This window comes from Dunckerocampus dactyliophorus, chromosome 3, assembly GCF_027744805.1.
Source record: "Dunckerocampus dactyliophorus isolate RoL2022-P2 chromosome 3, RoL_Ddac_1.1, whole genome shotgun sequence".
In the NCBI taxonomy this organism is placed as follows: Eukaryota; Metazoa; Chordata; class Actinopteri; order Syngnathiformes; family Syngnathidae; genus Dunckerocampus; species Dunckerocampus dactyliophorus.
The window spans coordinates 18471048-18485158 of NC_072821.1; positions in this window are offsets into that span (position 1 = coordinate 18471048).

Genomic DNA, 14111 nt, shown 5'->3' on the forward strand with positions numbered 1-14111 from the left:
TACCTTACTGCACTCTGAGACAGTTTTTTTACAAGCAGGATCATTTTTCGTTGTTTACTGTGTGAGTTTTTATTATCATTTGATATACTTTATACTTTTCATGGCACCCTAGGAAAATGCACCTTCAATTTCAGAAGACATTCTTGTTCTTATTCTTATTCTGGTTTTTACTTTAAGTCCCAGAATGGATTATGTTCAACCTTAGAATTTCTACTGCATTATTTTACAAGTAACACAACACGATATAAAGGAATAAGTATAATATAAGATGATAGATAGTAAGAAATAAAAAAATAACAATAGAAATATATTGAATAGATTGCATTGAGTTACGTTACGGTAAAGACCTTTTTGACCGGCTGTGATTCATTTGAGTTCTAATGTCTCGTATTAACACATGAATATTAAAATGTTCTGAAAATGAGCAGGAGAGCTGAAAATAGCACAGACAAGAACATTTATCTGTCTTAAGCGACAGAGAAAAAAAAGACTAATTAAGGTAGTGTAATTCGTCAATTAAAGCTAATATATTTTCCAAGTCAGCGCTGACTTCCTCTGATTTAAATATAGTTCTTTATGATCAATTCAATCAAATGGTACTTTGCAGTTAAACTCTAGATCTACTGCACTTCTGAAAAATTAAAGAGAAAGAAAAAATGTCATTTAAACTTTAATCCTAGTGACCAAATACGGTTACACAATTAAGTTAAACTGTAAGGGACAAATTGGCACAAGTGGAACAGATATTCCCTTATTCTGCAAACCCTGCAGGTTTCACAACAAAAAAAGTCAAATTAGCCCCTCATAAAATGAGATTCCAGAAATTGGTGTGTCAGAGATGTAACAGTTGACCCAATATTTTTTCTCCTGTGTCATTCATACCCGAGAGAAGCTGTTACTTGGACATTGACACATCATATTGGCTACATTCACACTGCAGGGCAATTATGATTTTTTTAATCATATGCGACTTATATCTGATTTTGGCATGTCAGTGTGAACAGTATAATTCTTTTTTTTTTTTTTTTTTATGTAAAGCAGCTCACATGACTGTCCCACCACACCTGGCTTTTTAGAACAGACATCGCAAGAAGTGTCCCGCAAACTGCTATAGACAAAAGTCTTGCCCTCTTTCTTCTTAATGTCCTACACAAAACAATTTAGTGAAGAAAATGCTGACTCCAGTTGCACAAAATCCTTGGCCACCAATGGCCCTGGACTGAGACCACAAATTGGGGTAATGTTTACTTCTGTAAACACATGGCATCGCGTTTGATATCGTGTTTTGTGTGCATGCGCGTCACTTGCTGGACACATTGGACAAGTTGACATTTACAAGTCACATTTTTTAGTAATGTGAATGACTACGTGAAAGATTCAATTTTACCCAAAAATCCAAATTGTGAACCGCAGTGTGAGCGTAGCCTTAGACCACCCAGCAGTTTTTGCTTTTCTAGACTATGAAGCCCAGTCTACCATAGGAGGCTCTGCGGTTAAATGAATCAAGGCATTAATTCGGGTAACAAATTTTCTGTTCAACTATATTTTTCGGCCAATCACCTTTGACAATGACAACGCTGTCATATTTAAAAAGAACTAAAGCCTTCTGGAGTGAAGTGTTGCTGCTCATAGATTAGCATTTAGTGATTACAGTTTCCATTAACATTAAACTTTTCACAACAGAGCAAAACGTCCATCAGACTTATAAAGATTATTTTTATTCTGCATCCTATAATGATAGCTGCAGAAACTCTTTGTACAGTATTTCTATGTCAGAATGTCAAACGCAGACAATAAATTGTAAGAATACAGATCAATCACCAAAGATCCATAAATTATGAGATAGAATTTATCATTGGTTACTGTGATTGTTTAGCCTTTATAATGCATTATAAAGGATATACAATTATTATGGCAAGAGTTTAGTCCGGCTAATCAAGACGGACATATCTCAATGAAAAGCGAACAACAGGAACTTAATTAATGTACTGAATAAAGTATTCCACAAAATAAGCTTCTTATAAACTTATGTAAATGAATGTGTCTCTTCAGCAGGGGATAGAGACTGACATTCTTCACTGGCGTTCTTCATTTGGAGTTTTTATTAAGGCAATATTATGGCTAAAAGCATTCCAACTTTATCAGCCTTTATTTAATTTTTTTTAGTTCTCAAAAGTTTTTGGCATATACACAATGTTGAACTGCTGCTTCATCATCAGAAAGATGCTGAAATGCATTTATTGTAAATATATCACCTGGGGTTTCATTAAGAAGATTCCACAGTAGAACAGAATGTACTGCATTTGTTTCTGTTCATTAAATGTCGTCACTGATTTTTAGCTGTACTTTATGCGGCGTTTGAATACTGACAGACTTTTTGAGAGAGCAAGAGAAAACTAAAGTATAATGCAGTGAACACCCAGAGAGTTTGTGCTGTACCAGAAATCCTGAAGACTCCCCATTGTATATCAACTTCCAACCAATCCCACTGGACATCTGTGATCCGGCCTTAGAGTGGTAACAAATATGCACACTGGGGATTCTGTCCTTCTGACCCTCAGGCAAAGTGACCTGAAGACACAAGAGATCAAGGTCATGACAGAATACGAGGAGGCAGTGGGGAAGTCACTGTACCATCGTGACACTATAATAAATCATTCACATGTTGATTACAGGCTGTTGACAGTGGTCACCTTTTGCCAAAATGATTCATGAAGGTTAATATTACTATTTGGCTGGTTACTCATATTCCCATTAAGATTGTATTCAGATGCATGATAACGTAAACATTGTAACAATGTATTCAAAACTGTTGCTCAAGAAAAAACCTACTGTGTATAACAGCATTCTGTGGCTGTATTTACATTTTTAATAATAAAAATTATAGATTAAAAAATTCACATATCCTCATATAATATCTATGGTTATTTTTATTTACCACAGAAGAAAAACACAATTTGTCAAGGTTTATTTTGAACATCTTTACCATTGGCAGTGGGTAATTATGGAATATTATGCAATTAAATACATCCCTTGTCTCTAACCCTAACAAATCATTGAATTAGAAATGAAAATACCATAAATTAAGCATTTGAAAACACTGCACAAATTTTCATATTTGATATGTGCAGAGAATACTTGGTCTGATCTTCTATATTGATATCTATTTTTGTTATAAAACAATGAATGCTATTGAATGCTATTCCCCATGGCTACAAATATTTACTTGTACATAGTCAATAACTGGCTATAATAACAACATATTAGTGAATTGCAAATGCATATAGTATCTGTGTGTGGGAAAGCTGTGTTCGAATTGTATTCTTACTGCATGTTTTTATCATAATCTCGAAATAACAGGACCAACCAGAGAAGAAATGCCGTATATCCATCCCAGTCACAACACTTTAGTCATGATCTAAGTTAGAATCATTGACAATGAACCAATCCTTACCATTTACAGCTCTGTCTTGACAAATGAACCGCGTACGTAACGAAACAAGTTACTCTGTCTCACGATATCTTCCGGTCAGCTGCATCATCCCATCGGGTCCACGCCCCCTGCTGCCGCATCTCTACTGTCCTAGTGCAGCGGGCTTCCTCCACCCTGCTCAGACCTCTTTCTGGATCAGCTGACGCCTTTCCTTTCCCTGGGCCTTGTTGAAGTGAGATCTTGGGTTGCTCCCGAGACCTGACCGTCCAGACGCCACTGTTCCCACCAGCTCACTATGTCGCAAGCGGGACTCAGCCTGGTCGACTGCCTCATGAGCCTTCCACTTCCTGCCAGTTCTTACTTCTTTGCTAGCTGAGGAGACTATGATGTCACTGGAGTCCCTATACAGCAGCACCTCTTTTGCTCGGGTGACCATAAACTCCTTCGTCAGACTACTGAAGGGCAGTTTTGGCTTGTTGTTCCTCCTGTACAAGGCGATGCTATTGAGGCTTTGTGGTAAGCCCAACCACATCAAAGCTATAAGATACTAAAACTGTAGTTGGGTCAAAAAAGTATATTGATATCTTATTATACCCTCCCTCTGTAACTGGGTGTTTAACTTTCTCACAGGCAGGCCCCAGTCAGTCAGAGTCCACAACCGCACATTCAGCTCAAGAATTGTGAGAACTGGGACCCCACAAGGGTGTGTGCTGAGTCCGCTCCTCTACACGCTCTTCACCTACGATTGCGTGGCCTCCCAGAACAACACCAGCATCATTAAATTTGCGGATGGCACTACAGTCATCGGACTGATCACTGGTGGTGTTGAAACATCATACAGAAGAGAGGTGGCGGACCTCATAGCTTGGTGTCGTGATAACAATCTCCTTCTCAATACAGATAAGACTAAAGAGATGATCATCAACCCAAGAACAAGGGAAAAGGAGCCGCATAGACCCCTGTTTATTGATGAGACTGAGGTGGAGAGGGTGAAAACCTTCAAGTTCCTTGGCACACACATCAGCGAGGACCTCACCTGGCCTCACAACACCCAACAAATTATGAAGAAGTCCCAAAGGAGACTGTACTTCCTGAGAAGACTGAGGAAATTTGGCATGCCCACCACAATCCTGAGTTTCTTCTACAGATGCACTATCGAAAGTGTCCTTACCGCCTCCATCACTGTTTGGTACGGTAACTGTACAACACGTGATAGGAAGGCACTCCAGCGGGTGATCAAGACCTCACAGAACATTGTTGGGGCAGCCCTCCCCTCACTGCAAGACATTTATAAATCTAGAGTCCTACGCAGAGCACACAACCTCATCAAGGACAGCACACATCCACAACACTCATTATTCACACTCCTACCGTCAGGCAGACGCTACAGGAGTTTGAAGTCCAGGACCACAAGGCTGGCAAACAGCTTTTACCCACAGGCCATCAGGCTTCTCAACGAAGCACTCACACACGCCGCACGCAATAGCACTTTATTTATTTATTTGTATTAATGTCTCTTCTGTTGTTGTTGCTTAATTTATTGGTATATATGTTTATGTTTCTTATGTTCTTATTCTTTCTTGTGTTTTCTTTCTTTTCTTGGGAGAATGAACAGAATAAGATTTTCTTTGCATAGTATAACTGCTGTTTTACCATGCACATGACAATAAAACTCTCTTGAATCTCTTGAATCTTGAATCTAATGCAATTCAGCAGAACAATAGACAATGGTGTTCAGTTTTGCATGACATTGCCAGGGATCAATCAAGATAGTTTTATGTTTATTGCTAAGGTTGTAGTTTGAAAGGCATTTTAAATAGACTTCACTTCACCGTTGTTCTCTGTATTTTCCTTTGTTACTTCCTTAGTACCTGTTCTGCGCTCTTATTTTGGTATGCACTTTCTGGTTTTTTTTTTGTTATGTGCAGCCGCTTGACGTCGGGGTGGCAGTGTGCAGCAACTGCCTGCAATTAAGAATCAGTTGAACACTTAAGCCCAGTAAAGTGTCAGGACTTAGGTGATTCATTGTCAATGCTGCATGCATTGTGTTATGTCTTTATTTGCTGCTTCTCAGTCTTAGTTTTTTAATCCCTCTCGTACTTACCTGTTCAAATTTTTCACAGAGCTTTTTTGCTCCATCACCTTGTGTTTCCATTCTGACTACAGAACTGTAAGTACCTGCACCTCACTAATTAAAGACTTTTACCTGCACTTCCACTCTGTCTCTGCATCTTGGATGTGAATGAATAGCAACACAAGTTTGTACAGACCGACGATGCTACCAAAGGCATAGGATGCATTTGGAACATGTTGGATTGAAGTGACTACCTTCTTCGAAACGTTTTCTTGTTGACTTGTTAACGTCCTGCTTGTGCTGACATACTAAATCAAAAGATGAGAAAAGATGCTAAGGAAAGTTTCTTTTGTTTAGGAATCTGGCAGCTTCAACTCGATGAGAAAATTACTCAGCCCGGATTCACACATAGTGCTTGATTTTATCCATCCACAATGGAAAGTAGTTCACTTTTGTTTACCACTTTTTTTTATATTTTAGATTAAATGTCAACACCAAAACTCATTTGCATGCGTAAACAGGTTATTTTGTCCACCTTTACGCATTGTCATGGTTTAAAGAGGTTTTTTTCTGTAGGTTATACGTCATAGCAGCCTTCTTCCACTGCCTACCTACTATCCTTCCCGTAACGCCTGCTGCCAGTGTCTCACTGAAAATTCACTTATTCAATCAATGTTGTCGTATAATCCAGGTTAATACTGCAATGCTTTTATTTTGAAGCTTATTTTGCACTGAACAGGAAGTCACTGTGTGCATGTGTTAATGCGATATAACTGGACAGTTGTTCTGTTGTTGTTTTGTGCTGCTTAGCAATAATAAGTTGAGAATAAAACAACACGTCAACATATACAGACCAATTTTTCAGAGAAATGAGACCATTTTTATGAAGAGAAAAGGAGTTAACCAAGTCTGTCCATGTCCATGTCTGTCCATGTCCACGTTTTCATAGTAATAACACGGTGGTCTGAGAATTGATGAGTTGACCTAAGCGGCCACTGTACCTGCTAAATATTAGGTGGCAACACAGTCAAAACAAGGACCTACCAAATTTCAAATGTCTTTTTCAAAATTGTTACTTTCTATTCTTTATTTATAATAATCTAGCAAAGAAAGTGAGCGCCCTTGAAGAATTTATATCACAATGGCCTTCCAATTCACTTGCGATTCTTTGTAGATCCACAAGTCCAACTGACATTTCTTATTGAGCTGGTACAAATGGCATTTCCCCAGACAACTTGTTAACTTTTAAAGGTTGATGGATTCAATACACATCGGCCTCATATAAGCAGTGGATCACTGTGAAAAACAAAGCTCAGAGATTAGCCCCTGTCAACTCAAGGATGAGATGTGCAAGTTTGAGTGGCAAAATGTGAACACCATTTTTCTGGTGACATGGAACATATTGATCTCGATGCATTTGTTGGAACAAAGACCCTAATTTGAGGCTCTCGGTTGCTCTGGCTGCAATTGTCCCACGACTGTAAATCCACAGGCCCCTTGATATTAAAAAGGGTCTATGGATTTCGTTAAACAAGGATAGTTAGCTTCTGCAATAAACTTTGTCAGGTTAAAGCAGAAATAAATTTATGATACCTTCTCAGAGGACACCTTTGCCTAAATGATCAGCAATGAAACAAGGTAACCTTAAAAATACATTAACAATAATTGTACATTTATGGTCATATGGAGGATGGCACTATCATAACACTAAATTTAAAGTCATGATCCCTGCTTTTTCAAGGTCATCTCATAAACATTAACCTTCCAGGTGTGTGCATTAAGGTTCCCGACATGAAAATAACTGCAAAAATCAAAGCGGAGTCAAACTAAATAAAATGTCTACCACAGGACACACAAAGTATGTATATCAAGTAGGGCTGTCATGTTCTTTAACGTCACTATTTCTTTTTTTGACACGCGATGAACATGCGCACTTTGAACCTTGGCCCACACCGTAGTTTGAGGAAACGCAGTGGTGGATGTGGAACCACAAGCGGGAACAAATATTGAGCAGAAAAAAGTATTTTAGAATGGTAAGTTTAACTTCAAAGCACTTGAAGATGGCTCTTTCAACAAGATCAAAGTTATTTGTATCTACTGTTGCTGTGAGTTGAGCTGTCACAGAGTACGTTGACTGCCAGGGAGGAAGGTACTGAAGCACTGCCAGTATTTATTCATTTGTCATGTAGACAATGGTTCCTTGGCACACGAGTGTCCCAACTAATGAGTGTTTTTTAGATGAGAGCCGTCTCTTGGCTGCTTTGAACTCGGGGCTAAAATCTGGGTTACACCCTGGCAGGCATAGCCAAGGACAGCTATTTGGGGGTTTGTGTCAATGTGACGATGACTGAAGACGAGAATGGATCTAAATAGCATTAGCAATGCTAGCATTAGCAGCGCACTAGCTAGTCACCAGGAAAGGTTTTCAACACATTAGCGAAACATATGTACATTATAGCAATCTTATTTATTATCTATTATGTAAAACTATGACAAGAACAACATCAAATTAAAAGCAATAAATGAATACAGACCCACCATCCATCAGTACGAGCCTAGAGTTGGTTTTTCAAAGAGGTGCACTGCACAAATATGCATATTAGCACTCAGTAACGTCATCAAATCTTACCTTTATGCATTCCCACATAGTATCAGCATTTGGGACCAAATATGAGATGAAAGAAAAACGGGGAAAATACAGTATAGTAGTCTGTCTGTGTAGCGTGGGACAAAGTTAGATGGTGGAGCTCAGGACCGTTGAACAAAGTGTGACAAGTCGCCGCTTGCATTAAACATGCAAAAACTGTGGGATTTCTAACTGTATATTATTTTTTGAATAAAATTATTGCCCATATTTCCAAAATTGATATCCCATAAAACTAGAGGTAGTTATTTAGAAATAGTTTTTTTTTTGTTTTTTTTTATTTACCATTGCGCCTGAATGTTTCCCATGGCCGATGGCTGGGGACCCCTGCCTTGCAGCATGCTTCGGGATATGATGTGCTCGTTAACACATACAAAAATACCGTAAGAATGCCACTTTTATAGAATTGACTTCTTTATTTATACTAGTGATTAATGTCTACATCAACAAATGTAACCTGTAACATTTGTACACTGTATCGAATCATACTGTTTTTAAAATATATCATTTTTAATCGTATCTTAACCCGTGTATCTCATGGTGTATCGCATCATTTACCACAAAGAGATTTACATCCCTACTTATTATAGATAAAAACGTCAATCTACGTCGAATTCTGAGTTAACTATGGACCAAATGTGATTAATCAGGGTTAAATGTTTTAATTGACAGCCCTAATATCAATTTATATCATATATGCTACATATAATTATGGATGTAAAACGTATTTCACCATGCTTCAACCTTTTTTTCTTTCTTTCTATTTTGTTTTTTGTCCAGGAATTATTGCCAAAGGAGGTGTTTTACTCTTCACAGTAGCACTGGAAGCCCAATCAAAAGGTGCAGTTTTCATGGGGTTGGATAAGACGGCTCTATTAACTTCCCAGTATGTCGCACCACCCACACAAAGATAAAAAGCAGTGGAAACCCATGCTGGGACTCTCAAATATGCAACAAGCAAACAACAATGTACCCTGGATTGCTTCCATGTATGGCAATATGGTTTCATCATTAGCTCTAGAACATTTAACCCCCTGCCAAACAGTAAAAATGTTTGCTGATTTCATTTTGGATGCCTTGGTCAATTTTGGCTTTGCTAATATGTTCTAAACCAAAACACCATCTGCTAGGTTGAATACATAGGATATTTTTAATCAACTTAGATTTCACAAAAAGCTTCTAATATATACTTATAAAGAGTGATGTTGTCTCACACACACAGGGAGAGAGCAGACGAGAAAGACACTTCCAACACATTTTTCATACATGTTTGCAATTTCTGCATGCTTCTTGCTGGCGTCATAAAACTGATCTGTGTCTTCGGTGTGTGTGTGTGTGTGTGTGTGCGGTTTACATTTGAGCTCACGTGAACCAAACCACTCTCGAGTTGACAGTGGACTGAGACCCATTTATCAAGCGGTCTAGCTCCACTTGTTTGGTGCGCACCAGGATTCAGACGATAGCATTCACACTTGACCAAACAATTGTACTAGCAGAGCAAGTGTGAACGCAACCTTCAGGTTGGTTTAAGCTTCTGCATCGAGGCAACAGCGTATGCAACTCCAGCTCGCTCCTTCCCCTCCATAATGTGATGTGCACCTCCAAAAAAATCCAACCTTGTTTCGCACCTACAAGGACTGTAAGAGCTATGAATGGTTGGCTTTTAGTACATTATTTCCTGTGTGTCTAATACTCGCTCAGATCAGATATAGTCCATGTTTTGTGAACACCCTCTCCCCCAAGCATAATGGTCATTGGAATCGTTTGTTTCAGACATGCTTAACAAGTGACATTAAAGAGCATCACATGATTCCATTTACAGTTTAACATGTCCAAAAAGCCCCCCCCCGCTTTAAATCACACCATGTGTTTAACATGTTGACAGGAAAGGAAAGGGTTACTTTATTACAGACCGCATCATTCTTTGTGTGTAGTGCCTTTAATTGTGGTTGTAGTCGAGATGATGTCATCTTTATTATTTCTCCAGTTCTTGGATGTCTTTGACCCTGTCCACTCGGGAACGTTCGTGGGATTTTGGTGTTAAAAAAAATTTGTGTCCACACTGTGCTGGATTTGTAAATAGTTCCATCCGGACGGGAATGGATCACTGAATGAAAACGATGTAATACACAAAGCACACCTACGTGTGGCGCTGTGAACACACACGCAGACAGAATCACGTGACACACCAAATTTTAGAAGAAGAAAGTCACCTTCAAAACAAAACAAAAACAACAAGAAGGAGATGGTGAGTGTGCGGCAGTCCTTGGTCTGGACTGACTACAAAGTGGACTTACTTCTGCGAGTCACTTTGGAGTAAAAAAGTATCAGGAGAATGTTGAATGGCAGTTGTGTCAGTCGAAGTATTCTGATATTACGTTGGCTTTTTGGCAGCAGTATACTACTGGGGACATGGCTGCAGGGAAGGACTGGAGCACAAACAAAGCTCTGAAGTCTGCAATTGCTGTTGTTGTTTCGCGCATGGGGCACCCTCTCGTTCCTCTGGTCACGTGAGGGTGATGGGGCGGTGTTGGGTCGGTGACGTTATTGTCGTATTGCCGGTCTACACGGCAACTGCAAACCGGCATTTTCAGATTTTCCCACTCTGCAAGCCGTTTTCCAAAAATACCGCTTCAGGTCACCCAGAATGCCAACGTTATGCTTCCAACGTTACTGGCATGACAAGGAGATCCCACCTGAGATGTTTTCTACCCGGCACAGTGGAGGGGGGTCCATCATGATCTGGGGTGCTTTTTCATTCAGTGAAACACTGGAGCTTCAGGTGGTGCAGGGTCGTCAAACGGATGCAGATGTTGCAGCGGCATCCCTCATGACTGAGGGCCCTCGTCTGTGTGGTAACAGCTGGGTTTTTCAACAGGACAACGCTGCAGTTCACAATGCTCGCTTGACCAAGGACTTCTTCAGGGAGAATAACATCACTCTTTTGGACCATCCTGCATGTTCCCCTGATTTAAATCCCATAAAGAACATTTGGGGATGGATGGCAAGGGAAGTTTATAAAAATGGCCATCAGTTCTAGACAGTTGATGCCCTTCGTGAAGCCATCTTCACCACTTGGAGCAATGTTCCCACTAGCCTCCTGGAGACACTCGCATCAAGCATGCCCAAACCAATTTTTGAAGTGATTAACAAGAACGGTGGAGCTACTCATTACTGAGTCCTACTGAGAACATTTTTTGTTCTGGTTTGGAGAGTTTTTTGTTATTTTTTGAGCAATGGTCTTAAACTTTTGATCAGCCGATAAACAGCCTATTTCAGTTCTTCATTTTTTCATTTCTTCTTGTCCTCATGCGGTTTACTGGCTCCTTGCTAACTTCTAAGTTCCCCTTCCGAATGTTGTTCAACATCATTATCAGCACTTGGTGAGAACCTGTTCCCTGGCACTCTTTGACGCCCTCCTGCTCTGCATTTTAGGCGACAGAAACCTTTTTTCTGCCAACACCTTTGAAGTTTGGCCATCAGCAACATTTAGCTTGTCTTGCTAACAAATAATGGCAATCGTCACTGGATTTTTTTTTCTACACGTTAGTTCCTCATTGCAGATGGTATTAAATATTGGTGGTATATGGTAAATGTCTTTAATTATGGTCAAGATATGCGGTCAAGAAAAGTGCCAGAATAGTCCAAAACGGCCTGTTCCAACACATTAATTAGTTCCAGGTCCAATAAAACTCCCTGTTATTATTTAATTGCCATTCTTCAATAGCAACGTAGGAAACCCACAAGCAACCTAGTCGATGATCGTTATAGTTGCTTATTGAGTTAACTCACCGGGAAACACTGACCTTAGCGTGTTGGCGGAAAATTGCACCCCTGAAACATAGTGACTACACAGAGGCATAAACCAAGTTTTAATCTACAGTAGCTCTGTGTGTGAAATGAGTATGTGTCACTGTGAAGGAGTAGAAACAAAAAGTCACAGTTGGCAGCATGTGAATTCAATACATCAATTGATGAATAATCTTTTTCTTTTTGTGCCGCATATCTGAAACTTAACAATTGCTAAATAGGGTAATGAAACCATGTTTGAATTAGCATTACATTTGCATTAAAGCTTCCACTCAGCCAAAAAAATGTCCCCCAGACAGCCTATGTTTAGTATTAAGCCTGGATTTGAATTTTGCCCTCAAATATGGGCTTTCACTAAAGCTTTTTAATGAAAACTCTGCGCATGACCAGTTCATGCGCAGAGTTTTCATGAGGGATGACCAGTTCATGCAAGAATAGGAGACATCAATGCCTGATAGATTTATTCATATCCGACAATAATAAATCAGCACGCTCTTTCTAAGCATGTATATTAAGGATAAGCGAGTACTATCTGTATCTGTTCACCCATCTAAATTGTCTGTATCTGTACCCGGAATGGGCGGGGCATAAACTGGAAGTGGGCGTGTTTTATATGAAAATAGGTGGGGCTTAAAGCATTACATTATTTTAAGTCTGAAATTGACATGGATTGATCAGAAGTTGCTATATTTATTGTTTATTATTCAGCTATATGTGTACTGTGTATGTGTGGAAGTGATCTGTAAGACTTTATTATTTAATAATTTTTTTATTATCTGTGTGAAGTTGGTGATTCATGCTAACATCCATTGATGGCAAACAGGGAAATAATCTGTCCACCTTATTCACTGTAGTTTTCTCAAAAGCACCACGACGAGCAAAGTTTTCCAACTGACTTTATATAACCAGCCAAATTAGAAGCAAGCAGCCGAAAAATAAAAAAAAATAACACCGGCAGTGACCGACGCCACACGAGCTGTTTATAGCTCCGTCTTGTCAAATGCACCGCGTGTGTAACGAAACAAGTTTATCAAGTGACTTTAGATACGAGCTGAGCTGAGGAAAACCTAAAAAAAAACCCCATCCGGAGTGGAGGCAGTGACCAATGCGACACGAGCCGTTTTTAACTCTGTCTTGCCAAATGCATTGTGTACACCTCTCTCTGGCTGTAGGAAGACTGTTTAGGGAGCGGCGATCGCTGTGTGTGTCTGGCCACTCACAGAGCGTGAAGAGTGAATACATAAACAGTTACCTAATGAGGATTTTCCTTCATCACGATTACGGATAATGACAAGCTGTACTCGTTTCTTGCTTGTACTTACTTAGAAAACAAATATCATCACTAACGCTTATCGTGTATTAAAAGTTGCTATCTTTCCTTGGGTCCAAATTTTTTATTTTTTTCCCCCAAAAAATTTCAGAACACCACCATTGGCTAGCATATATTACCAGTAGTGGTCTCAGAGAACAAGCGAACAGAGAAAAAAAATGTCTTATGTTGATCACAATTACAAGGTAAACTGAATGAGATTTGTCATTCAGCCCGAAAAAGAGAAGAGGCGTTAATGGCTCTTTGTCACTCACGACTCATACATGCACATACATTGGTGTGAAAAAGTGTTTGCCCCCTTTCTGATTTCTTATTTTTTTGCATGTTCGTCACACTTAAATGTTTCGGATCATCACACAAATTTAAATATTACTCAGTGACAACACACTTGAACACAAAATGCAGTTCTTAAATAAAACTTTTTATTATTATTATTATCACACCTACATGGCCCTGTGTGAAAAACTGAGATTTAACTGAATCTAATTGAGATCTATCTGTCTGGAAAAGGTTATCAAGCCATTTCTAAAGCTTTGGGACTCCAGCGAACCACAGTGAGAGCCATTATCCACAAATGGGTAAAACATGGAACAGTGGTGCACCTTTCCAGGAGTGGCCGGCTAACCAAAATTACCCCAAGAGTGCAGCAACGATGCATCCTTGAGGTCACAAAAGACCCCACAACAACAGCCAAAGAACTGCAGGCCTCACTTGCCTCAGTTAAGGTCAGTGTTTATGACTCCACCATAAAAAAGACACTTGGCAGAAACGGCCTGCATGGCAGAGTTCCAAGACCAAAACAACTGCTGAACAAAAGGAA